At 44.5% G+C, this 22,785-nt stretch overlaps 1 pseudogene; it reads right to left on the bottom strand.

Moving 5' to 3' along the window:
* Positions 1 to 8,527: 8,527 nt before the first annotated feature.
* LOC123740264 (glycoprotein-N-acetylgalactosamine 3-beta-galactosyltransferase 1-like) lies at positions 8,528 to 16,338 on the bottom strand (annotated as a pseudogene).
* Between the last annotated feature and the right edge of the window lie 6,447 nt (positions 16,339 to 22,785).

Genomic DNA, 22,785 nt, shown 5'->3' with positions numbered 1-22,785 from the left:
TTTGGAGCGAGCAGTCGCGACTACGCCCGCTCCACAGGTAATATTACACTTCACCATTACAACGGCTTGATTTGTCTGATCTGAGCAATTCTTCTTAGCTAGCTACATAGTCGTCTTTGTATCAAAGATAATTGTGTAGTTTAGAGTAATTAGAGTAAATATCGAGGCTAGCTATCTTCGTCATCCTAACGTAGTCAACACTGCTAGCTGCTAGCTAGCTAAGCCATCACTGCTAGCTAGCCAACTTAATCCGACTAGCAACTGCAGAAACTATTACATTACAACGTAACGACTTGATTAGTGCGGTGTTAGTGTTGGTTAGCCAGCTACATAGTTGTCTTTGCTGTCTCTGTATCTAAGATAATTGTGTAGTTTGAGTAATTATCGAGGTGAGCTAGCCAGCGCGACGCGGGCGCCAGACTTAGTCAACACACCTAGTCATCATTAACCCACTGCTAGCTAGCCAACCGTTACCGACTCAGCAGCGCTGTAGATACTAATACTTTACAACGGAACGATTTGACTAGTGCAGTGTTAGCTAGCTAGCTACTTAGTTGTCTTTGTCATAGCTTGATAATTGTGTAGTCTAGTAATTACCGAGGTTAGCTAGCCAGCCATTGAGGTCAGCTAGCCAGCTATTTCCGTCCCCGCGACGCCATTTTTCCTAACCCAGCCAACTATTACCGACGAGCAGCATTGTAGAAACTAAATACATTACAAGGACGTCTTGATTAGTGTTATGTTAGCTAGCTAGCTACAAAGTTGCTTTGTATCATGACAAGGGGTAGTACTGAAACTATCGAGGTTACCTAGCCAGCTACTCGTTCAAAGTTCAACAACGCAGCCACTAGCTAGCCTACTCCACCAGCCAGCAGTACTGTATCATTTTGGTCATTTTAGTCAATAAGATTTTTGCAACGTAAGCTTAACTTTCTGAACATTCGAGACGTGTAGTCCACTTGTCATTCCAATCTCCTTTGCATTAGCGTAGCCTCTTCTGTAGCTTGTCTACTATGTGTCTGTCTATCCCTGTTCTCTCCACTCTGCACAGGCCATACAAACGCTCCACACCGCGTGGCCGCTGCCACTCTAACCTGGTGGTCCCAGCGGGCACGACCCACGTGGAGTTCCAGGTCTCCTGCAGCCTCTGGAACTGCCGGTCTCGTGCCAACAAGGCTGAGTTCATCTCAGCCTATGCTACCCTCCAGTCCCTAGACTTCCTGGCGCTGACGGAAACATGGATTACCACAGAGAACACTGCTACTCCTACTGCTCTCTCCTCGTCTGCCTACGTGTTCTCGCATACCCCTAGAGCATCGAGCCAAGCGGGGTGGTGGCACTGGAATCCTCATCTCTCCCAAGTGGACATTCTCTCTTTCTCCCCTGACCCATCTGTCTATCTCCTCATTTGAATTCCATGCTGTCACAGTTACCAGCCCTTTCAAGCTTAACATCCTTATCATTTATCGCCTCCAGGTTCCCTTGGAGAGTTCATCAATGAGCTTGCGCCTTGATAAGTTCCTTTCCTGAGGATGGCTCACCTCTCACAGTTCTGGGTGACTTTAACCTCCCCACGTCTACCTTTGACTCATTCCTCTCTGCCTCCTTTCCACTCCTCTCCTCTTTTGACCTCACCCTCTCACCTTCCCCCCCTACTCACAAGGCAGGCAATACGCTTGACCTCATCTTTACTAGATGCTGTTCTTCCACTAATCTCATTGCAACTCCCCTCCAAGTCTCTGACCACTACCTTGTATCCTTTTCCCTCTCGCTCTCATCCAACACTTCTCACTCTGCCCCTACTCGGATGGTATTGCGCCGTCCCAACCTTCGCTCTCTCTCTCCCGCTACTCTCTCCTCTTCCATCCTATCATCTCTTCCCTCTGCTCAAACCTTCTCCAACCTATCTCCTGATTCTGCCTCCTCAACCCTCCTCTCCTCCCCTCTCTGCATCCTTTGATTTCCTCTGTCCCCTATCCTCCAGGCCGGCTCGGTCCTCCCCTCCTGCTCCGTGGCTCGACGACTCACTGCGAGCTCACAGAACAGGGGCTCCGGGCAGCCGAGCGGAAATGGAGGAAAACTTCGCCTCCCCTGCGGACCTGGCATCCTTTCACTCCCTCCTCTCTACATTTTCCTCTTCTGTCTCTGCTGCTAAAGCCACTTTCTACCACTCTAAACTCCAAGCATCTGCCTCTAACCCTAGGGAAGCTCTTTGCTACCTTCTCCTCCCCTCCTGAATCCTCCCCCCTCCCCCCCTCCTCCCTCTCTGCGGATGACTTCGTCAACCATTTTGAAAAGAAGGTTGACGACATCCGATCCTCGTTGCTAAGTCAAACGACACCGCTGGTCCTGCTCACACTGCCCTACCCTGTGCTTTGACCTCTTTCTCCCCTCTCTCTCCAGATGAAATCTCGTGTCTTGTGACGTCCGGCCGGCCGCCCAACAACCTGCCCACTTGACCCTATCCCCTCCTCTCTTCTCCAGACCATTTCCGGAGACCTTCTCCCCTACCTCACCTCGCTCATCAACTCATCCTTGACCGCTGGCTACGTCCCTTCCGTCTTCAAGAGAGCGAGAGTTGCACCCCTTCTGAAAAAAACCTACTCGATCCCTCCGATGTCAACAACTACAGACCAGTATCCCTTCTTTCCTTTCTCTCCAAAACTCTTGAACGTGCCGTCCTTGGCCAGCTCTCTTGCTATCTCTCTCAGAATGACCTTCTTGATCCTAATCAGTCAGGTTTCAAGACTGGGCATTCAACTGAGACTGCTCTTCTCTGTGTCACGGAGGCTCTCCGCACTGCTGAAGCTAACTCTCTCTCCTCTGCTCTCATCCTCCTAAACCTATCTGCTGCCTTTGATACTGTGAACCACCAGATCCTCCTCTCCACCCTCTCCGACCTGGGCATCTCCGGCGCGGCCCACGCTTGGATTGCGTCCTACCTGACAGGTCGCTCCTACCAGGTGGCGTGGCGAGAATCTGTCTCCGCACCACGTGCTCTCACCACTGGTGTCCCCCAGGGCTCTGTTCTAGGCCCTCTCCTATTCTCGCTATACACCAAGTCACCTGGCTCTGTCATATCCTCACATGGTCTCTCATATCATTGCTATGCAGATGACACACAATTAATCTTCTCCTTTCCCCTTCTGACAACCAGGTGGCGAATCGCATCTCTGCATGTCTGGCAGACATATCAGTGTGGATGACGGATCACCACCTCAAGCTGAACCTCGGCAAGACGGAGCTGCTCTTCCTCCCGGGGAAGGACTGCCCGTTCCATGATCTCGCCATCACGGTTGACAACTCCCTTGTGTCCTCCTCCCAGAGTGCTAAGAGCCTCGGCGTGACCCTGGACAACACCCTGTCGTTCTCCACTAACATCAAGGCGGTGACCCGATCCTGTAGGTTCATGCTCTACAACATTCGCAGAGTACGACCCTGCCTCACACAGGAAGCGGCGCAGGTCCTAATCCAGGCACTTGTCATCTCCCGTCTGGATTACTGCAACTCGTTGTTGGCTGGGCTCCCTGCTTGTGCCATTAAACCCCCTACAACTCATCCAGAACGCCGCAGCCCGTCTGGTGTTCAACCTTCCCAAGTTCTCTCACGTCACCCCGCTCCTCCGCTCTCTCCACTGGCTTCCAGTCGAATCTCGCATCCGCTACAAGACCATGGTGCTTGCCTATGGAGCTGTGAGGGGAACGGCACCTCCGTACCTTCAGGCTCTGATTAGGCCCTACACCCAAACAAGGGCACTGCGTTCATCCACCTCTGGCCTGCTCGCCTCCCTACCTCTGAGGAAGCACAGTTCCCGCTCAGCCCAGTCAAAACTGTTCGCTGCTCTGGCACCCCAATGGTGGAACAAGCTCCCTCACGACGCCAGGACAGCGGAGTCAATCACCACCTTCCGGAGACACCTGAAACCCCACCTCTTCAAGGAATACCTGGGATAGGATAAAGTAATCCTTCTAACCCCCCTTAAAAGATTTAGATGCACTATTGTAAAGTGGTTGTTCCACTGGATATTATAAGGTGAATGCACCAATTTGTAAGTCGCTCTGGATAAGAGCGTCTGCTAAATGACTTAAATGTAAATGTAAATGATGTTAGACACACACACATACATACACACACACTTATCCAACAGGTATTTTGTGACAGGTACTGGCTCTCTCTGTATCTGGAGTGAGACTAGACACCTTATTCTGACATTCAGTATGGGTCTCAGAGTCAGAATTCTGGATTCTGCAATTAAAATGGCCTTACAGGCAGAATGGCATAGGCCTGTGTCCTGATAGCCTCCGAGGATTTGTTTAGCAAACCATTTATTAATTTATGTATGAAATATCTAACCAATAAATATGTATCTCATTTGTCATCCTCTACGACTAGAATACTGACATAATCTGCCCGAGGATTCCAACAGGCCCCTCAGGCGTGACGTCCGCTGAAGGCCCATTCTGCTAACTGCTAGCTACCTAGAGCTACTTGGAACCCTACTAATCCATGACTGGTCTGTCGACGTCACCGCACGAAGATGCAAAAACAGACTTAACTCCATCGCGATGTCCCCCAAAGGCCCTTTGGCTAACTTGCTAGCCCCGGTCTGCTAACTGCTAGCTTGCTAGCCCCGGTCTGCTAACTGCTTGCTTGCTAGCCCCGGGTCTGCTAACTGCTAGCTTGCTAGCCCCGGTCTGCTAGCGCCCCGGTCTGCTAACTGCTAGCTTGCTAGCCCCGGCCTGCTAACTGTCTGAATCGCCGTGTCCCCAGCCTACTCAACCACTCACTGGACCCATATGATCACTTGGCTACGCATGCCTCTCTCTAATATCAATATGCCTCGTCCATTACTGTCCTGGTTAGTGATTACTGTCTTATTTCACTGTGGATCCTCTAGCCCTGCTCAATATGCCTTAACCAACCATGTTGTTCCACCTCCTACATATGCGATGACATCACTTGGTTTAAACGTCTCTAGAGACTATATCTCTCTCTTCATTACTCAATGCCTAGGTTTACCTCCAATGTACTCACATCCTACCTTACCTTTGTCTGTACACTATGCCTTGAATCTATGCTATCGTGCCCAGAAACCTGCTCCTTTTACTCTCTGTTCCGAACGTGCTAGACGGCCAGTTTGTATAGCCTTTAGCCGTACCATTATCCTACTTCTCCTCTGTTCCTCTGGTGATGTAGAGGTTAATCCAGGCCCTGCAGTGCCTAGCTCCACTCCCCAGGTGCTCTCATTTGTTGACTTCTGTAACCGTAGAGCCTTGGTTTCATGCATGTTAACCTGTTATGGCTAGGGGGCAGTATTTTCACGGCTGGATAAAAAACGTACCCGATTTAATCTGGTTACCACTCCTACCCAGTAACTACAATATGCATATACTTATTACATATGGATAGAAAACACCCTACAGTTTCTAAAACTGTTTGAATGGTGTCTGTGAGTATAACATAACTCATTTGGCAGGCAAAAACCTGACAAGGTTTCAGGCAGGAAGTGGCCTGTCTGACAAGGTGTCGTTCTTCTTGTCTCTGTTTATTGAAGAGTGAGGATCTTAGCTGTCCCGTGACACTTCCTACGGCTGCCATAGGGTCTCAGAAGGCGGTAAAAAGCTGAATCGTGGCTTTGCAGGCTCTGGCTGAAAAAAAAGTAGCGCGTTTGGGTAGTGGCTGGTTACAGTACTGTGAGACTCAGGCTCGTGCCCGCGTCGACCGAAAGCTTTGTTTACTTTCCTCTGTTTAGCTAAAAGGAGATTCCCGGTCGGAATATTATCGCTTTTTTACGAGAAAAATTGCATAAAAATGGATTTTAAACAGCGGTTGACATGCTTCGAAATACGGTAATGGAATATTTAGATTTTTTTTGTCACGAATTGCGCCATGCGCCACGACCCTGATTTACCATTTCAGATAGTGTCTGGGACGCACGAACAAAACGCCGCTATTCGGATATAACGATGGATTATTTTGGACCAAACCAACATTTGCTATTGAAGTAGCAGTCCTGGGAGTGCATTCTGACGAAGACAACAAAAGGTAATCAAACTTTTATAATAGTAAACCTGATATTGGTGAGTGCTAAACTTGCCGGGTGTCTAAATAGCTAGCCCGTGATGCCTGGGCTATGTACTTAGAATATTGCAAAATGTGCTTTCACCAAAAAGCTATTTTAAAATCGGACCTATCGAGTGCATAGAGGAGTTCTGTATCTATAATTCTTAAAATAATTGTTATGCTTTTTGTGAACGTTTATCGTGAGTAATTTAGTAAATTCTTAGTGAATTCGGCGGAAGTTTGCGGGGGTATGCTAGTTCTGAACGTCACATGCTAATGTAAAAAGCTGGTTTTTGATATAAATATGAACTTCATTGAACAAAACATGCATGTATTGTATAACATAATGTCCTAGGGTTGTCATCTGATGAAGATCATCAAAGGTTAGTGCTGCATTTAGCTGTCTTCTGGGTTTTTGTGACATTTATATGCTAGCTTGAAAAATGGGTGTCTGATTATTTCTGGCTTGGTACTCTGCTGACATAATCTAATGTTTTGCTTTCGTTGTAAAGCCTTTTTGAAATCGGACAGTGTGGTTAGATAAAGGAGAGTCTTATCTTTAAAATGCTGTGAAATAGTCATATGTTTGAAAAATTGAAGTTTTTGTATTTTTGAGGAATTTGTAATTCGCGCCACGCCTATCATTGGATATTGGAGCAGGTGTTCCGCTAGCGGAACGTCTAGATGTAAGAGGTTAACATTAGAAGCCTACTCCCTTAGTTTGTTTTACTCACTGCTTTAGCACACTCTGCCAACCCGGATGGCTTAGCCGTGTCTGAATCCTGGCTTAGGAAAACCACCAAAAACCCTGAAATCTCCATCCCTAACTATAACATTTTCCGCCAAGATAGAACTGCCAAAGGGGGGCGGTGTTGCAATCTACTGCAGAGATAGCCTGCAGAGTTCTGTCTTACTATCCAGGTCTGTACCCAAACAATTCGAGCTTCTACTTCTAAAAATTCACCTTTCCAGAAACAAGTCTCTCACTGTTGCCGCTTGCTATAGACCACCCTCTGCCTCCAGCTGTGCCCTCGACACCATATGTGAATTGACTGCCCCCCATCTATCTTCAGAGCTCGTGCTATTAGGTGACCTAAACTGGGCCATGCTTAACACCCAGGCCATCCTACAATCTAAGCTTGATGGCCTCAATCTCACACAAATTATAGTTTTCTGTCTGATGTTAATTACACTCATTCATTCATCCACTGGTATATCTGTCTGTCTGTCAATCTATGTAATTTCTCTGACTGCGGTGAGGAAGATGCTATACCTGGGCGAGGGGCACCTTTATGGGTAGTGCCATCTTGAGAGCCAACCAGCTGTTCCAGGCCTCGCGGCCCGGTGTTCATAAAGTCGCCGTGGTACTAACCGATGGGCAGGCAGACCGGTGTGATGCAGTGCAGCCTGAGGACGCCGCCAGCATTGAGATGTTTGTCATCGGAGTGGTAAATAAGAAAGGCCCGCTGTAAGCAGAATTCCAGGCTGAGATGATTGCTATCACCTCTGGCCCAGATGAGGAGCACGTGTACCTGATAGACGACTTCATGACGCTGCCCAGTATGTGGTTCGAGATCAAGTTCAAGACTCTAGATCAAGTTTAAGACTAGATGCTAGACTGCCTAGTATATGGTTCTAGTTAAGTTTTATTTACACTGACACTCATAGCAGTCAATTCAAAATGGAATCCATGCAAATAGCATAGGCCTATCTAAATACATTGATAAAATATCTATCAGAACTCAGGATAAGACCCAGATGCAGACAGCTAGAATTACAGATGTTTATTGACCCAAACAGGGGGCAGGCAAAAAGACAGGTCTAGGCCAGGAAGAGGTTCGTAATCGGGTCAGAGTCAGGCAGGTACAGAACGGCAGGCAGGCTGGTCAGAACTAGTTAACAGAAACTTGAGAAAACAGGAAGACGGGAAAACATGCTGGTAAGACCTGACAAGACGAACTGGAAACAGACAGAGAACACAGGTATAAATGCACAGGGGATAATGGGGAAGATGGGCAAGACCTAGAGGGGGGTGGAGACAAGCACAAAGACAGGTGAACCCAATCAGAGTGTGGCAAGAACAGACAAGGGATCTATTCTAACAACACAAATGAAGAGCCCCTTAAGGGGTTTGTGATGGGGATGTCTTGATTTCTGTAGATCGGCATGGAACAGGGCCAAAACTGCTTTGACATTAACTCGATGATGTTAAAAACCTTTATATAACCCTTTGGTTTATGACGTCTGTGAGAGAGCAGCGATTATTTAAAATGTAAGTATTTGAGTTTAAACAGTGTGAAAATGCATTGCATGTAAAGCAGTCACCATAGTTGCAGTATTGTAAACTCTTTAAACGTTATAGATAATGTCTCATCACATCCCAACTATGCTCACTGCGTGGCCTGTTTAAAGTTACATTTGGGGAAAAGTTATATTTTGATACTCCCTGGATGACTATTTAATAATTTGATAGCTTGAAATTAGCTTGATGTTGATGACAGTCTTTGTTAAACTGTGTATCTTGGCACAGCCCTGGAGAGTATGCTGCTCTTTGTCTTATCTGTACATGGATTTCTTCACACTTCCATACACCCACTATAAATGTTTTGTCTATGGCAGACTCAGATCTGTTTCCTTGTTCAGATTACGTCATAATGTTACAAAACCAGTTCTCACAACCAGTTCTCGCATGTAACAGACAGTGGTGCTTTGTTTAAAGAGTTGGGCCGGATACAAAGCCTGCACATTTCCCAATGTTGATGTCAGAGGGATGCACTGAGGACATGGCCTCCTATCTATCTATGGCTGCATCCCAATTCTCCCAAGGATGTGGAGTATGTAAGTGCATACTTTGGGATAAGGGTGGAGAATTGGGACACAGTCTCTATATCAGTTACAGTTTGACCAAAGCTCAGGCGAACGACAGCACTGCTACACTGATGCTCCAGAGGACCTGTATACTCTATTTCTCTATTGTGTTCTTTATGTAGTCTGTGAACCACCCCCTGTACTGTACAAATATTCAACCAGTTCATATTTTTTATATTTTCACACCCTTGTTTTTACTCATTGTGTTGCTTCAAATAATTGTCCATTAAAAGACACCTTAACTTCCACACCAAAAACACTGAACTGAACAGATTCTCACAGGTCAGGAGTCTCATAACATAAAATGATCTGTTGTGTACTGAACTTTGTCAAAATGTCATCTTTAGCTATCAATCTGAATTTAATATTTTACTAGACCTCCATAAATCTGTAGAACCCATTAAGTACATACTTCTATTTTCATTTTAACAAAATATCATGTTAACCTTTGTTTAACTGTAAGTTGGAAAAAATGAACACTCGACTGTAAAATAGATATTTTTTACATTGTATAACAAAAGCAAAGAAGGAAATGTGAAACTCTATCAACAGAATGAACTCAACTTAGTACAACTGTCTCACCCTGTCACAAAAAAGCTGTAACTCTATTGTTCATGTTTGTTTACATAGACAACAAATACAATGTATAGCTTCAAAATATGTTTAAAACTACCATGTCAATGAATTTGATAGTGGTTCCATTTCCTTAGTCTCATTGCCACTTTCTTTGGTAAGCTGAGCAATGTCAGGCTGTTGTTTCGGCATTTAAACATGACACAGAAATAAGTTCTTTCTTCAGTGCAGTAGTCTGTCTGTGATATCTCTGTGTTAAGCAGAGACAGGTGTGGTGGTGTTACTCTCAATTTCAGCTGCTGCAGCATCAGGGTTGTACCTGTACTTGTATCCATAGGGCCGTAGATGATAGGTGAAGTATTCCAGCGTGTACATCTCTACAGGATAGATGTAGTGAAATGATACGATGTGATCTGAACAACATTCTGGGCCCTGGGAGAAAGAAGAACGACAGTCTGATTAAGTATATAAATAGTCGTTTAGGTCAAGGGTTCTTCAACGTTTTCAGCCTGGGACCCAAATGAGAAATTCTGTGTTTTCCTGGGACCCAAGCATAGGAAAATGTGCAACTATACATACATATCAGTACATCTCATTGCACTTACGCCTAAAACAAATGCAATATAGACAAAAACAAATAACAATGAAATTAAATATCCATATAAATATATATTAATGTTAATTTTCCCCCATTAAAAACACTCTTACATATCTGTCTAGGTTGGAACTGTTGCTGTTAAAATACAATAAATAATTTTCATTCTGAACTGGAATAAACGGATTTGATCACATCACACAGACGAATAACAGAACACACACAGGCTTTCTGATAGTGCAACCCTAAGTAACAGTACAGATTAAAAAAAATGATCAGGCCTACTGTACATCTTACTGTAGAAATTATTGTTAAGTCTAGGTTGGAACTGTTGCTGTTAAAATACAATACATATGTTTTATTCTGAACTGGAATAAACTGATTGATCACATCACACAGATGTAGGCCAGAAAACACACAGCAGTCCTAATGAGCATGTCTATTCTGGGCTCTGTTTTTGACAGTACAACACTGAGGTCATGCTCAGCCTTCAAACTGTTTCTGTACTTGTTTTTTAAGTATGCCAGAGTTGAGAACCCTGACTCGCATAGGTATGTGGTGCCAAACTGGACCAGAACATCTACTGCTTTCTCAGTCAGGCAGGAGACCGCTTCCTGCTGTTGATGAACAACCCAGAACTGTATTGAGTGTGTTTGCCTCAAAAAGCATCTTGCTTCAATCAGTTTATTCCAGTTAAGAATAACAATTATTATTGTATTTTAACAGCAACAGTTCCAACCTAGACTAGTTTTTTCAACAATCATTTCTACAGTAAGATGTACAGTAGGCCTGATCATTTTTCATCATCATCTGTGCTGTTACTGGGTTGCACTGGTAGCTAGCTTGCTTTGGCGAATGTTAGCTATTAGCAGTGTACAAGGCCAGGGGATTGTATGAAAGAGAAACTCACATCTACTACTATGAGAGTTAGTACTCCCTTATTTCTGCTTCTCATCACCTGTTATAAAATGACAACAATGCCTTGCTAGCTGACTTACTTTTCCACTGTCGAAGCACTGTTTCCTGAAGCATTCTGTCCTGTTCTGAAAGAACTCACTGGGTTTACCATCATGCTGTGGATGTTTGGTCAGGACGTGTCGTTTTATTAATTTGTTCGTCATGAGAGACTCATTACTAAGCACTTCCTCACACAAAACACATTGTGGGCGCTCCTCGTTATAAGTTTGTATGAAAGAGAGAGAAACTCATCGCTGTATATGCGTTTCATGACAATTGAGCTCAGTCAGAACTTGTGACTAGCATAAGTCCATTTGATAACAGCGGTGAGTGATTGGGAATGAAGAGTCAATGGCTAACCGCGGATCATCTGCTGCCTGAACGACAGCGCTGCATCGGGTGGGTCGCGGAGTGATCTTCAAGAAAACTGCAGAAAAAAGATCCGGTAAACCGCGAAGCACACGGGCATCTCCCTCAAACTCGCGCAGCTGCCAAACTGAGCAGAGAAGCAGATGCACTTGGCCAAATCAATAATTATACATTTACACTGACACGTCGCGACCCATACTTTAAGAAAGGCTTATTTAGGTAGTATACCAACTGCTGTATTAAGCCTGTATAAAACATTATACAAGTGTTTATATAAGGCCCTGTACATCATGCTGCCTCACGCTACAGTAACAAGATATAGGCTTTTGTCTTAAGAGCCTTTCCGGCTCGCACAAGCTTTGCTACTTACTTATAATAAGTACAATGCCATGAGTAAATCCATGAGTAAATATTTACTGTAGTTACTCAATCATAAAACACTTTGAATGCCAAACCCAAAGCATCTATGACACCTCTCAATATACATTACACATGATTGAGGAAGTATCACACCCGCACAGCTGAAAATATAATTGAATAGAATGGTATGTATGATTATACTTGATGTAAGTGTCCACTTCATTAGGGTTAGGCTATGCTTACCTCTCTTGGTTTGTAGTGGTCGTATAAGAGATACCAGGGCCGTTTTCTGGGCGGCTCTTTGATCAAGTACATGTCTGGTGGGTAGGGATGAAACGTCTGCCTTCCCTTCACATCTCTGGAGTCCCCGGCTCCACACCCATAGTCTCCATACACTTCCCTAGAGCCATGTCTTCTATGATGGAGAAGTTGGAACATTTCCCTGTGTCGAATCCCTTGATGAACCTTCTGACGGCTTCTTTACTGAGGACATAGCCGGCTCCACCACTCATGTAACCCTGCTGGACGAACGGGTGGAACCTTCGCCCAAAGTATACAGGCTTCTCCGGGTCCTGTTTAGACAATGTGTGTCGGAGGTTCTCGATGACCACGAACGTGTCATCGTCGGCTTTGAGGACCCAGTCGTAGTCGTTGCGGTGGTGTTGGTAGATGTACTGGAAGGCTCTGATGGTCTTCCAGTAGAGCTGGTCTCGTCCCTCAGTTACGTTGAGCCCCACCGTGGGGAATTCTGTCTCCTCTGAGCTCATGTAGAGGGTTTTTTTGCATCGTTTGCCCCAGGTGGCCCGGATGTGTTTGGTTCTGGACTCCAGGTTCTTAGGCCCAGTCATGATCCAACATAGTAGTCGTACATTTTGGGACAGGTTGGCTGCAACACTCCTGTCCTCATCTGAAAGAGATCATTTAAAAATAATGAATAAAAAGTGTGGTCAATTAGCACATGGTGTCCCAAACTCGGTCCTGGGGTGCGTGCTTAGACACCTCCTGCACTCCCCTGTTCGCCCACGTCTACGTGGCCTTGCACAATTTCAACACCATCATTAAGTTTGCCGACGACACGACGGTGATAGGCCCGGTTCACCGATGACGATGAGTCAGCCTACAGAGAAGAAGTCAGAGCCCTAGCAGTGTGGTGCCAGGACAACAACCTCTCCCTCAACATCAGCAAGACAAAGGAGCTGATCGTGGACTACAGGAAACAGAGGACCAAGCACGCACCCATCCACATAGACAGGGCTGTAGTGGAGCAGGTTGAGAGCTTCAAGTTCCTCTGTGTCCACATCACTAAGGAATAATCATGGTTCACACACACACCAACACATTCATGAAGAGGGCATGACAACACCTCTTCCCCCTCAGGAGGCTAAAAAGATTTAGCATGGGCCCTCAGATCCTCTAAAGGGTATACAGCTGCACCATTGAGAGCATCTTGACAGGCTGCATCACGGCTCGGTATGGCAACTGCTTGGCATCTGACCCCAAGGCACTACAGAGGGTAGTGTGTACAGCCCATTACATCACTGGGGCCGAGCTCCCTGTTCATCCACCTCTGGCCTGGGGCCGAGCTCCCCGTTCATCCACCTCTGGCCTGCTCGCCTCCCTACCTCTGAGGAAGCACAGTTCCCGCTCAGCCCAGTCAAAACTGTTCGCTGCTCTGGCACCCCAATGGTGGAACAAGCTCCCCTCACGACGCCAGGACAGCGGAGTCAATCACCACCTTCCGGAGACACCTGAGATCCCACCTCTTCAAGTAATACCTGGGATAGGATAAAGTAATCCTTCTAACCCCCCCCTTAAAAGATTTAGATGCACTATTGTAAAGTGGTTGTTCCACTGGATATTATAGGTGAATGCACCAATTTGTAAGTCGCTCTGGATAAGAGCGTCTGCTAAATGACTAAAATGTAAATGTAAATGTAATCCAGGACCTCTGTACCAGGCGGTGTCAGAGGAAGACCCTAAAAGGTCTGAACTATTCCCTCTGCTACTGCATGGAAAGCTGTACCAATGCACCAAGTCTGTAAGCAACAGGACCCTGAACAGCTTCTACCCCCGTAAGACTGCTAAATAGTTAGTCCGGGTAGCTATTGGTTAACTATATGCATTGACCCTTTTTGCAACTCTTTTCACTCATCACATATACTGCTGTTGTCATGAACACAATGGGAGACAGAGAGCTGGTTTCATGCGCAGGGCACAGCAGGTGTTTATTTGTAAACAACCACAGGAGGAGGCAAGTAGCTGGGTCCAGGGGAAGGTAGAAGGTCATACACGGGGGTCCAAAAAGGCAACAGTACAGACAGGGAAAAAGGCTAGTAATGTCATCCGGGAGATCAGGCAATAGGTTGATAACAGGAAATTCGATAGGCTTAGGTACAGGCAGGTAATAGGCAAAACGCATTTTTAGTGAGGCAGGCCAAAACTATCATACATGGGAGGATTAAATTACAGTAAAACCAGCACTCCAAGTAGAAGTGTGACACAAAACAATCAATACCTCACAATGATGGGGTGCAAAGAACTGAACTAAATAGTGTGTGATAATGACATACAGGTGTGTGAACAGGTGATTGGGATCTGGAGAGTGAGCTGCGTTCAGGGGATCTATGTGTGTTGAGAGTGTGAGCTGGAAAGTGCGCTGCGTTCAGGGGATCTACATGTTTGAGCGTGTGAGTTGGAAGCAAACGTTACAGCTGTTACTGTTTATTATCTATCTTGTTGACTAGTCACTTTATCCTTACATATGTACATTCTGTACAATGACAATCTAGATGATTCTGTGCTTTCAACTTTGTGGCAACAGTTTGGGAAAGGCCCTTTCCTGTTTCAGCATGACATTGCCCCTGTGAACAAAGCGAGTTCCATACAGAAATAAATATTTGTCGAGATCGGTGTGGAAGAACTTGACTGGCCTGCACAGAGCCCTGACCTCAACTCTATCTAAAACCTACAGGATAAATTGGAACGCTGACTGTGAACCAGACCTAATCGCCCAACATCAGTGCCCTACCTCACTAATGCTCTTGTGGCTTAATGGAAGCAAGTCTTCACAGCAATATTCCAACATTTTGCCGTTTCCTTCCTCTCTGGCAACTGAGTTAGGAAGGACGCCTGTATCTTTGTAGTGACTGGGTGTATTGATACACCATCCAAAGTGTAATTAATAACTTCTCGATGCTCAAAGGGATATTCAATGATTTTAGTTTTTACCCATCTACCAATAGCTGGGTTTTTCTTCTTTGCTAGGCATTGGAAAACCTCCCTGGCCTTTGTGGTTGAATCTATGTTTGAACTTCACAGCTCGACTGAGGTACCAAAAATCATGTTAAACACTTATTGCACACAGAGTGAGTCCATGAATTTATTATGTGACTTCTTAAACACATTTCAACTTTTCAAGACATTTAAGCTTTTCATTTTTTATACATTTTTATACATTTGCAAAAATGTCTAAAAACATAATTCCACTTTGACATTATGGGGTATTGTGTGTAGGGCAGTGACACAAAATCTCAATTTAATCAATTTTAAATCAGGCTGTAGCACAACAAAATGTGGAAAAAGTCAAGGGGTGTGAATACTTTCTGGAGGCACTGTATTTGAATCAGCTGTGTTGTGCTAGAGCACCCACATTTTTTTGTTGGGGCCAGGACCGAGTTTGGGAAACTCTGATTTAGCAGATGCTATTATCCAAAGTATTTGGTTGTGTCATTGAAACAACTGCATGTGGCCTATGCAGGAATCAAACCCCTAACAGTAGTGTTCCCAGCACTGTGCTCTAATCCACTGGCCTCTTGGAACCAGAATTCTTTCAGGAATCACAGATGTTAGAAGATTCTCTCTCACACACACACAAAAAAAGCTTTCTACTTAGACTTAGACCTTACACATTAATAGGAAGTGGAGAAAACCTCAACGCATTTGTTTATATTCGTTTTTGATTAATAACATTCTATTACAATATTGGGATTAAGAAAGCCACAAATAAAATGCAGTGAATGGATATTCAGAAGTCAATTACCTGAGAGTATGTGTCTTGGAACCCTTTTGTCATAATGAACTCCACTGGAGTAACCCAGTGAGAAAACAGCTGGTTTTGCAGTGCTGGTGTCCAAGTAAACAAAGTATTGAATAGACAGAAATCCTATACACAGCCCAGACACAAAGGGTACAGGTGAAAGAGTGATCATAATTCCCCTCTTTTAGACCAAACCCTGTGAGTGATACAAAAAAATAAGTGAGTTAGGGCAGGTGAACAAACACTTGTTACTTCCAACCTGTCAAAAATAATTTGCCAATATGCTATATACAGTATTCAACTGACGTTGACTGTGCTATAATGTTGAAGATCAGTTTACAAGGGGGATGTATTTAAAATAAAGAATTGTACTAATGACTCTCAATCAAAGTCATTGTTACTTTTAAAGTTACAATAACACATTTAGCAACATTTTGATATTAAAATATTTTGATATTATCGTTGGTCATTTTTAATGAAAAAATGGGCTTACCAGTTCACACAAAAATGTAAAAAATATATTCTCCTCTGATTGTGGATAACGCCGGAGTAGAAACATGGAGTGACAAGAATAAGAACACATAGTGGTGGGAGTGAGTTTTATAGGCCGGTTAATTCCTCCAATACGCATGCATGGAATGTTACCAAGCAGTTATTGAGTTTGCCTTGTCTGATACATCTGATGATGAGACTGAAATTATGTATGTACACTAGTAGGCTATAATTGACACATTTTCAGTCAGTGCATGATCATATCCACAGATCCAAATGGTATCCGTATTTGTTGTTTAAATTCGGATATTGAACGAACGGTACACGGATCGTGCTTTCATCCATTTACCTGCAATCACAAGAATGTTCTAGGAAACAACAAATCGATTTAGTCAGTGTCGCCTTTATTTTTTTCTCTTTATTTTGGGAGAGGGAGCTCAAAAAGAAATGTCCTGTTTTTATAAATAACAACTTTGTAACAGTTCTATAACATTTTCATAACCACTCTTTATAATACTTGTGTCTAAGGTTACGATGGACATTGAGATTCCCCTGACTGATTTGGTGTTTGTCGTTTAGGCTACTGCTTAGTGCTGCAATGCATATTTCATTTGGTGCGAGTCATTTCCAATAAATGTAACCAATTCACGTTAATAACTTTACGTCCAAATACAAAGTCACCGCTAGGGGGCCCTATAAGAAAAGGTTTTCCCATCCATGTCTATGAATGGTCAAAGAAAATTCTACTTCCGGGATAAACAAGGGAACGCTGTTTTTTTGAATAACTGTCCTTGTTTTAATGTGACTAAGTTGCCAAAACTGCACATCTACAGAGGTATTTGTTTTTTATCTGAATGTGTCATGCGACATTTGTCACGAAAGGACTTGCCTTACATAGTAGTGAACGTGACGCATAGCTTGAAACCTGAAAGTTGTGAGTTCGAGCCAGCAGTCACAGATTAGTCATACAATCAGCCACCGAGTTGTCTTTGAAGGAAGGTCAAGTAGCTAACCGTCATACATAGTTGGCTTGCGATCTTACTACATTTATTTGTTTTGCGTGTTTCTCTTGCCAGCAACTTCATGGCGAATCCTTCCCACGTATCAAGAGTTTTGTCTTTGTATAAGAGGATTCTACTGTTGCACCGGTTCCTGCCCATTGACTTGAGAGCGCTGGGAGACCAGTATGTCAAAGATGAATTCAGAAGGAACAAAACGGCGGCGCCCGAGGAGGTCACTGTCTTCATGAGGGAATGGGGGTAAGTTGGCAACACTACAGAACTGCTTGTGCATGTGCACGATCAATACATATACATGTGTAGCTAATAAATGAAATTGATAAGCACGTCCTTCTACTTATGGTCATGCTATTTCTTGCATTGAATAGAGGATATTTGAGGGGACAGGAGATTTAACTAATATCTTTGGTCACTTTTTTATAGAAGAACATGTGCCGTTTAATCCCTCGCCGCACGATGGCGGTGTTTACCATAATTCCAGAGCCTGGACAATATCTCTGCATCTCTGATTCAAGATTTTAGCACAGCACACAATGAAGATATGTTATCTATCATCAGTATTGTAGTACATGTAGCGTAGCCGTTAAGCCCACTTCAATCTTTGATTTCAACCAATTTATCTGGTTGTTATATCCATAACCGTTTTTATTTTAAGCCATTCAGATGTTTTATTATTAGGTTATTGACAGCTGTGTAAGTAACCACTAGTTACCAGTTTCAAAGCTGTAAAAAAACGTTGGTGTTGAGGTGACCCCCAGATAAACACATTTTTCACACATGTTTTGTATCTTCTCAGATAATTGATCATACTTCATGTACTATTAAAATGTTCATGTGCAGATATATGCACAGGATAGCACATTTCATTGGCATTAATTACTATTTATTAACCAATTGAAAATATTTTTCATGCTAAGTGTCGAGCCTGTATGTCACAGTCACACAATAGCAACATATTTTGGTTAACTATATCAAGATAATAGATTTCAGGCATTCACAGCTTACATTTTGAAATACATTTTGTCTTATTTTACTGTTAAATGAACCTTGCATTGTTATACATACATACCATTTTTTGTCAGTTTGACATTTATCTCAGGTGAGCTTAAAGCAGTGGTCACCAACCTTTTCTGACTCAAGATCACTTTCTGAGTCAAAATGCAAGCCGAGATCTACCGCTCACATGTATTGTTGTTCAGACCATTTAAAAACATTATACTGATGGTCAGTCACAGGGTCCACCTCTCAACGTCCCTCCGCTCTCCCTTTCCTCCACTGACACTGACCAAAAAGGGACGCCGTCTTCCAGCTGATGGCGAAACTCGAGTCGCCTCATGCACAAATTCATGATACACTTTTCTACTCCTTCATTACAGCTGCAGTGCTGGTTGTAGCAGGAGTGGAAGTAGGAAGAATGCACATTTTATGGCTTATAAAAGTGTTGAATAAAAGGTGTTGACAGTGCTGAGTAAGAACTTAAACATAAACTCACTTTTAAAAACAGAAGCTCTTTGCTCTGTTCGTTGACAGTCTCTCTCTAGTCGTGGTTTTAAATGTTTTGAAATCTCACAGTATCAACTTTGCAGTGAATTTCTTTTACGCCTGCTATGTTAATGCAGACACGGTAATCTGAGCCATCCAATTAGCCAGCGGTCGGCCTATAGTGCACTTGATTTGTACCTTCAGACACATGAAATCGCGATCGACCAGTTGGTGACCACTGGCTTAAAGGGTGCAGTAGCACAGAATGTAAACGACAATAAAGAAATGTTCAATATCATCAACACTAGCTTTGCATAATATTGTAGTCTATAGCAGCGGTCCCAAACCACCGGGCCGCGGACATTCGCTACCGGGCCGCACGGAAAGGATCAATATTATTATTATTATATCTTTTTATTGGTAAAATAATAATTATATACAATTATAGGCTATTTGTGCAGTAATTACATTGAACTTGGTGTCTGTTGGTGCCTGTTGGTCTGTTGGTCCCTTTCTCACCACTCTAATATCTCTGTCAGGCCCACAACAGTTTACAGACTTTGAACTTGAGTAATGCGTGCGCTGCGAGTTCATCAGTCTTCGTGAGTTGTGTTGTCTGACAACGTTGTACTAGCTAGCTACGTTACCTGACATGAATAAAAACAAACAAACGTCGCTGGAGAGCTTCTTCGGAAGGAGTATGGGAGATAAAAGGCCCAACGACGATGTTGATAATACAGAGACTGCAGAAAGAAAAAAGCCTCATTCTATAGAAAATCTGATGTCCTACCTAAAATATGGCTTTATTGTGACAGGTGACTCGCGTGCTCCAAGCCCCCTGTGCGTAGTATGTGGAGATAGGCTATCTAACGAGGCAATGAAGCCCTCAACTGCATCGGCACATCGAATCCAATCACCCTACACTTAAAGACAAACCTGTTGAATTCTTTGAGCGAAGAAAACGTGAACAAGAAGGACAGAAGCAAGTCTTGAAAGCCAACACATCAACAAACGTGGCTGCACTGAGAGCGTCATACTTGGTGGCTAGCCGTATTGCTAAGGCCAAGAAGCCTTTCACTATTGGCGAGGAGTTGATTCTACCTGCTGCTAAGGACATTTGTCGTGAACTCTTAGGAGAGGCTACAGCTAAAATGATAGCACAGGTTCCTCTTTTGGCTAAAAATGTATTTATCCTTTCCGTGCGGCCCGGTACTGGTCCGCGGCCCGGTGTTTGGGGACCCCTGCTCTAAGACGTTGGGTCTCAACAACAGTCATGAAGCATGATGTTAGACACACACACATACATACACACACACTTATCCAACAGGTATTTTGTGACAGGTACTGGCTCTCTCTGTATCTGGAGTGAGACTAGACAACTTATTCTGACATTCAGTATGGGTCTCAGATTCAGAATTCTGGATTCTGCAATTAAAATGGCCTTACAGGCAGAATGGCATAGGCCTGTGTCCTGATAGCCTCCGAGGATTTGTTTAGCAAACCATTTATTAATTTATGTATGAAATATCTAACCAATAACTATGTATCTCATTTGTCATCCTCTACGACTAGAATACTGACATAATCTGCCCGAGGATTCCAACAGGCCCCTCAGGCGTGACGTCCGCTGAAGGCCTATTCTGCTAACTGCTAGCTACCTAGAGCTACTTGGAACCCTACTAATCCACGACTGGTCTGTCGACGTCACCGCACGAAGATGCAAAAACAGACTTAACTCCATCGCGATGTCCCCCAAAGGCCCTTTGGCTAACTTGCTAGCCCCGGTCTGCTAACTGCTAGCTTGCTAGCCCCGGTCTGCTAACTGCTAGCTTGCTAGCCCCGGTCTGCTAACTGCTAGCTTGCTAGCCCCGGTCTGCTAGCTTGCTAGCCCCGGTCTGCTAACTGCTAGCTTGCTAGCCCCGGCCTGCTAACTGTCTGAATCGCCGTTTCCCCAGCCTGCTCAACCACTCACTGGACCCATATGATCACTTGGCTACGCATGCCTCTCTCTAATATCAATATGCCTCGTCCATTACTGTCCTGGTTAGTGATTACTTAAACTTCCGGTTTGGAGCGAGCAGTCGCACCACGCTTCGCTCCACAGGTAATATTCCACTTCGCTACATTACAACGGCTTGATTTGTTTGATCTGAGCAATTCTTCTTAGCTAGCTACATAGCCGTCTTTGTATCAAAGATAATTGTGTAGTTTAGAGTAACTGAGTAATTATCGAGGCTAGCTATCTTCGTCCTCCTAACGTAGTCAACACTGCTAGCTGCTAGCTAGCTAGTCATCACTGTTAGCTAGCCAACTTCTACCGACTAGCAGCACCGCAGAAACTATTACATTACAACGCAACGACTTGATTAGTGTGGTGTTAGTGTTAGTTAGCCAGCTACATAGTTGTCTGTGCTGTCTCTGTATCTAAGATAATTGTGTAGTTTGAGTTTGAGTATTATCGAGGTGTGCTAGCCAGCGCGACGCGGGCGCCAGACTTACTCAACACACCTAGTCATCATTAACCCACTGCCAGATAGCCATCCGTTACCGACTAGCAGCGCTGTAGTTACTAATACTTCACAACGGAACGATTTGACTAGTGCAGTGTTACCTAGCTAGCTACCTAGTTGTCTTTGTCATAGTTTGATAATTGTTAATTGATAATTGTTAGCTAGCCAGCCATCGAGGTTAGCTAGCCAGCTATTTCCGTCCCCCCGCGACGCCATTTTTCCTAACCTAGCCAACTATTACTGACGAGCAGCATTGTTGAAACTAAATACACTACAAGGAACGTCTTGATTAGTGTTATGTTAGCTAGCTAGCTACAAAGTTGCTTTGTATCATGACAAGGTGTAGTACTGAAACTACCGAGGTTACCTAGCCAGCTACACGTTCAAAGTCAACAACGCAGCCACTGCTAGCTAGCCTACTCCACCAGCCAGCAGTACTGTATCATTTTAGTCAATAACATTTTTGCAACGTAAGCTTAACTTCCTGAACATTCGAGACGTGTAGTCCACTTGTCACTCCAATCTCATTTGCATTAGCGTAGCCTCTTCTGTAGCTTGTCTACTATGTGTCTGCCTATCCCTGTTCTCTCTCCTCTGCACAGGCCATACAAACGCTCCACACCGCGTGGCCGCTGCCGCTCTAACCTGGTGGTCCCAGCGCGCACGACCCACGTGGAGTTCCAGGTCTCCGGCAGCCTCTGGAACTGCCGGTCTGCGCCAACAAGGCTGAGTTCATCTCAGCCTATGCTACCCTCCAGTCCCTAGACTTCCTGGCGCTGACGGAAACATGGATCACCACAGATAACACTGCTACTCCTACTGCTCTCTCCTCGTCTGACTACGTGTTCTCGCATACCCCTAGAGCATCGAGCCAGCGGGGTGGTGGCACTGGAATCCTCATCTCTCCCAAGTGGACATTCTCTCTTTCTCCCCTGACCCATCTGTCTATCTCCTCATTTGAATTCCATGCTGTCACAGTTACCAGCCCTTTCAAGCTTAACATCCTTATCATTTATCGCCCTCCAGGTTCCCTTGGAGAGTTCATCAATGAGCTTGACGCCTTGATAAGTTCCTTTCCTGAGGATGGCTCACCTCTCACAGTTCTGGGTGACTTTAACCTCCCCACGTCTACCTTCGACTCATTCCTCTCTGCCTCCTTCTTTCCACTCCTCTCCTCTTTCGACCTCACCCTCTCACCTTCCCCCCTACTCACAAGGCAGGCAATACGCTTGACCTCATCTTTACTAGATGCTGTTCTTCCACTAATCTCATTGCAACTCCCCTCCAAGTCTCCGACCACTACCTTGTATCCTTTTCCCTCTCGCTCTCATCCAACACTTCTCACTCTCCCCTACTCGGATGGTATTGCGCCGTCCCAACCTTCGCTCTCTCTCTCCCGCTACTCTCTCCTCTTCCATCCTATCATCTCTTCCCTCTGCTCAAACCTTCTCCAACCTATCT

Source organism: Salmo salar, unplaced genomic scaffold, assembly GCF_905237065.1.
Source record: "Salmo salar unplaced genomic scaffold, Ssal_v3.1, whole genome shotgun sequence".
NCBI lineage: Eukaryota > Metazoa > Chordata > Actinopteri > Salmoniformes > Salmonidae > Salmo > Salmo salar.
Note: the sequence above shows the minus strand (reverse complement) of the source record. Positions and strands in the feature narration are given on the sequence as shown.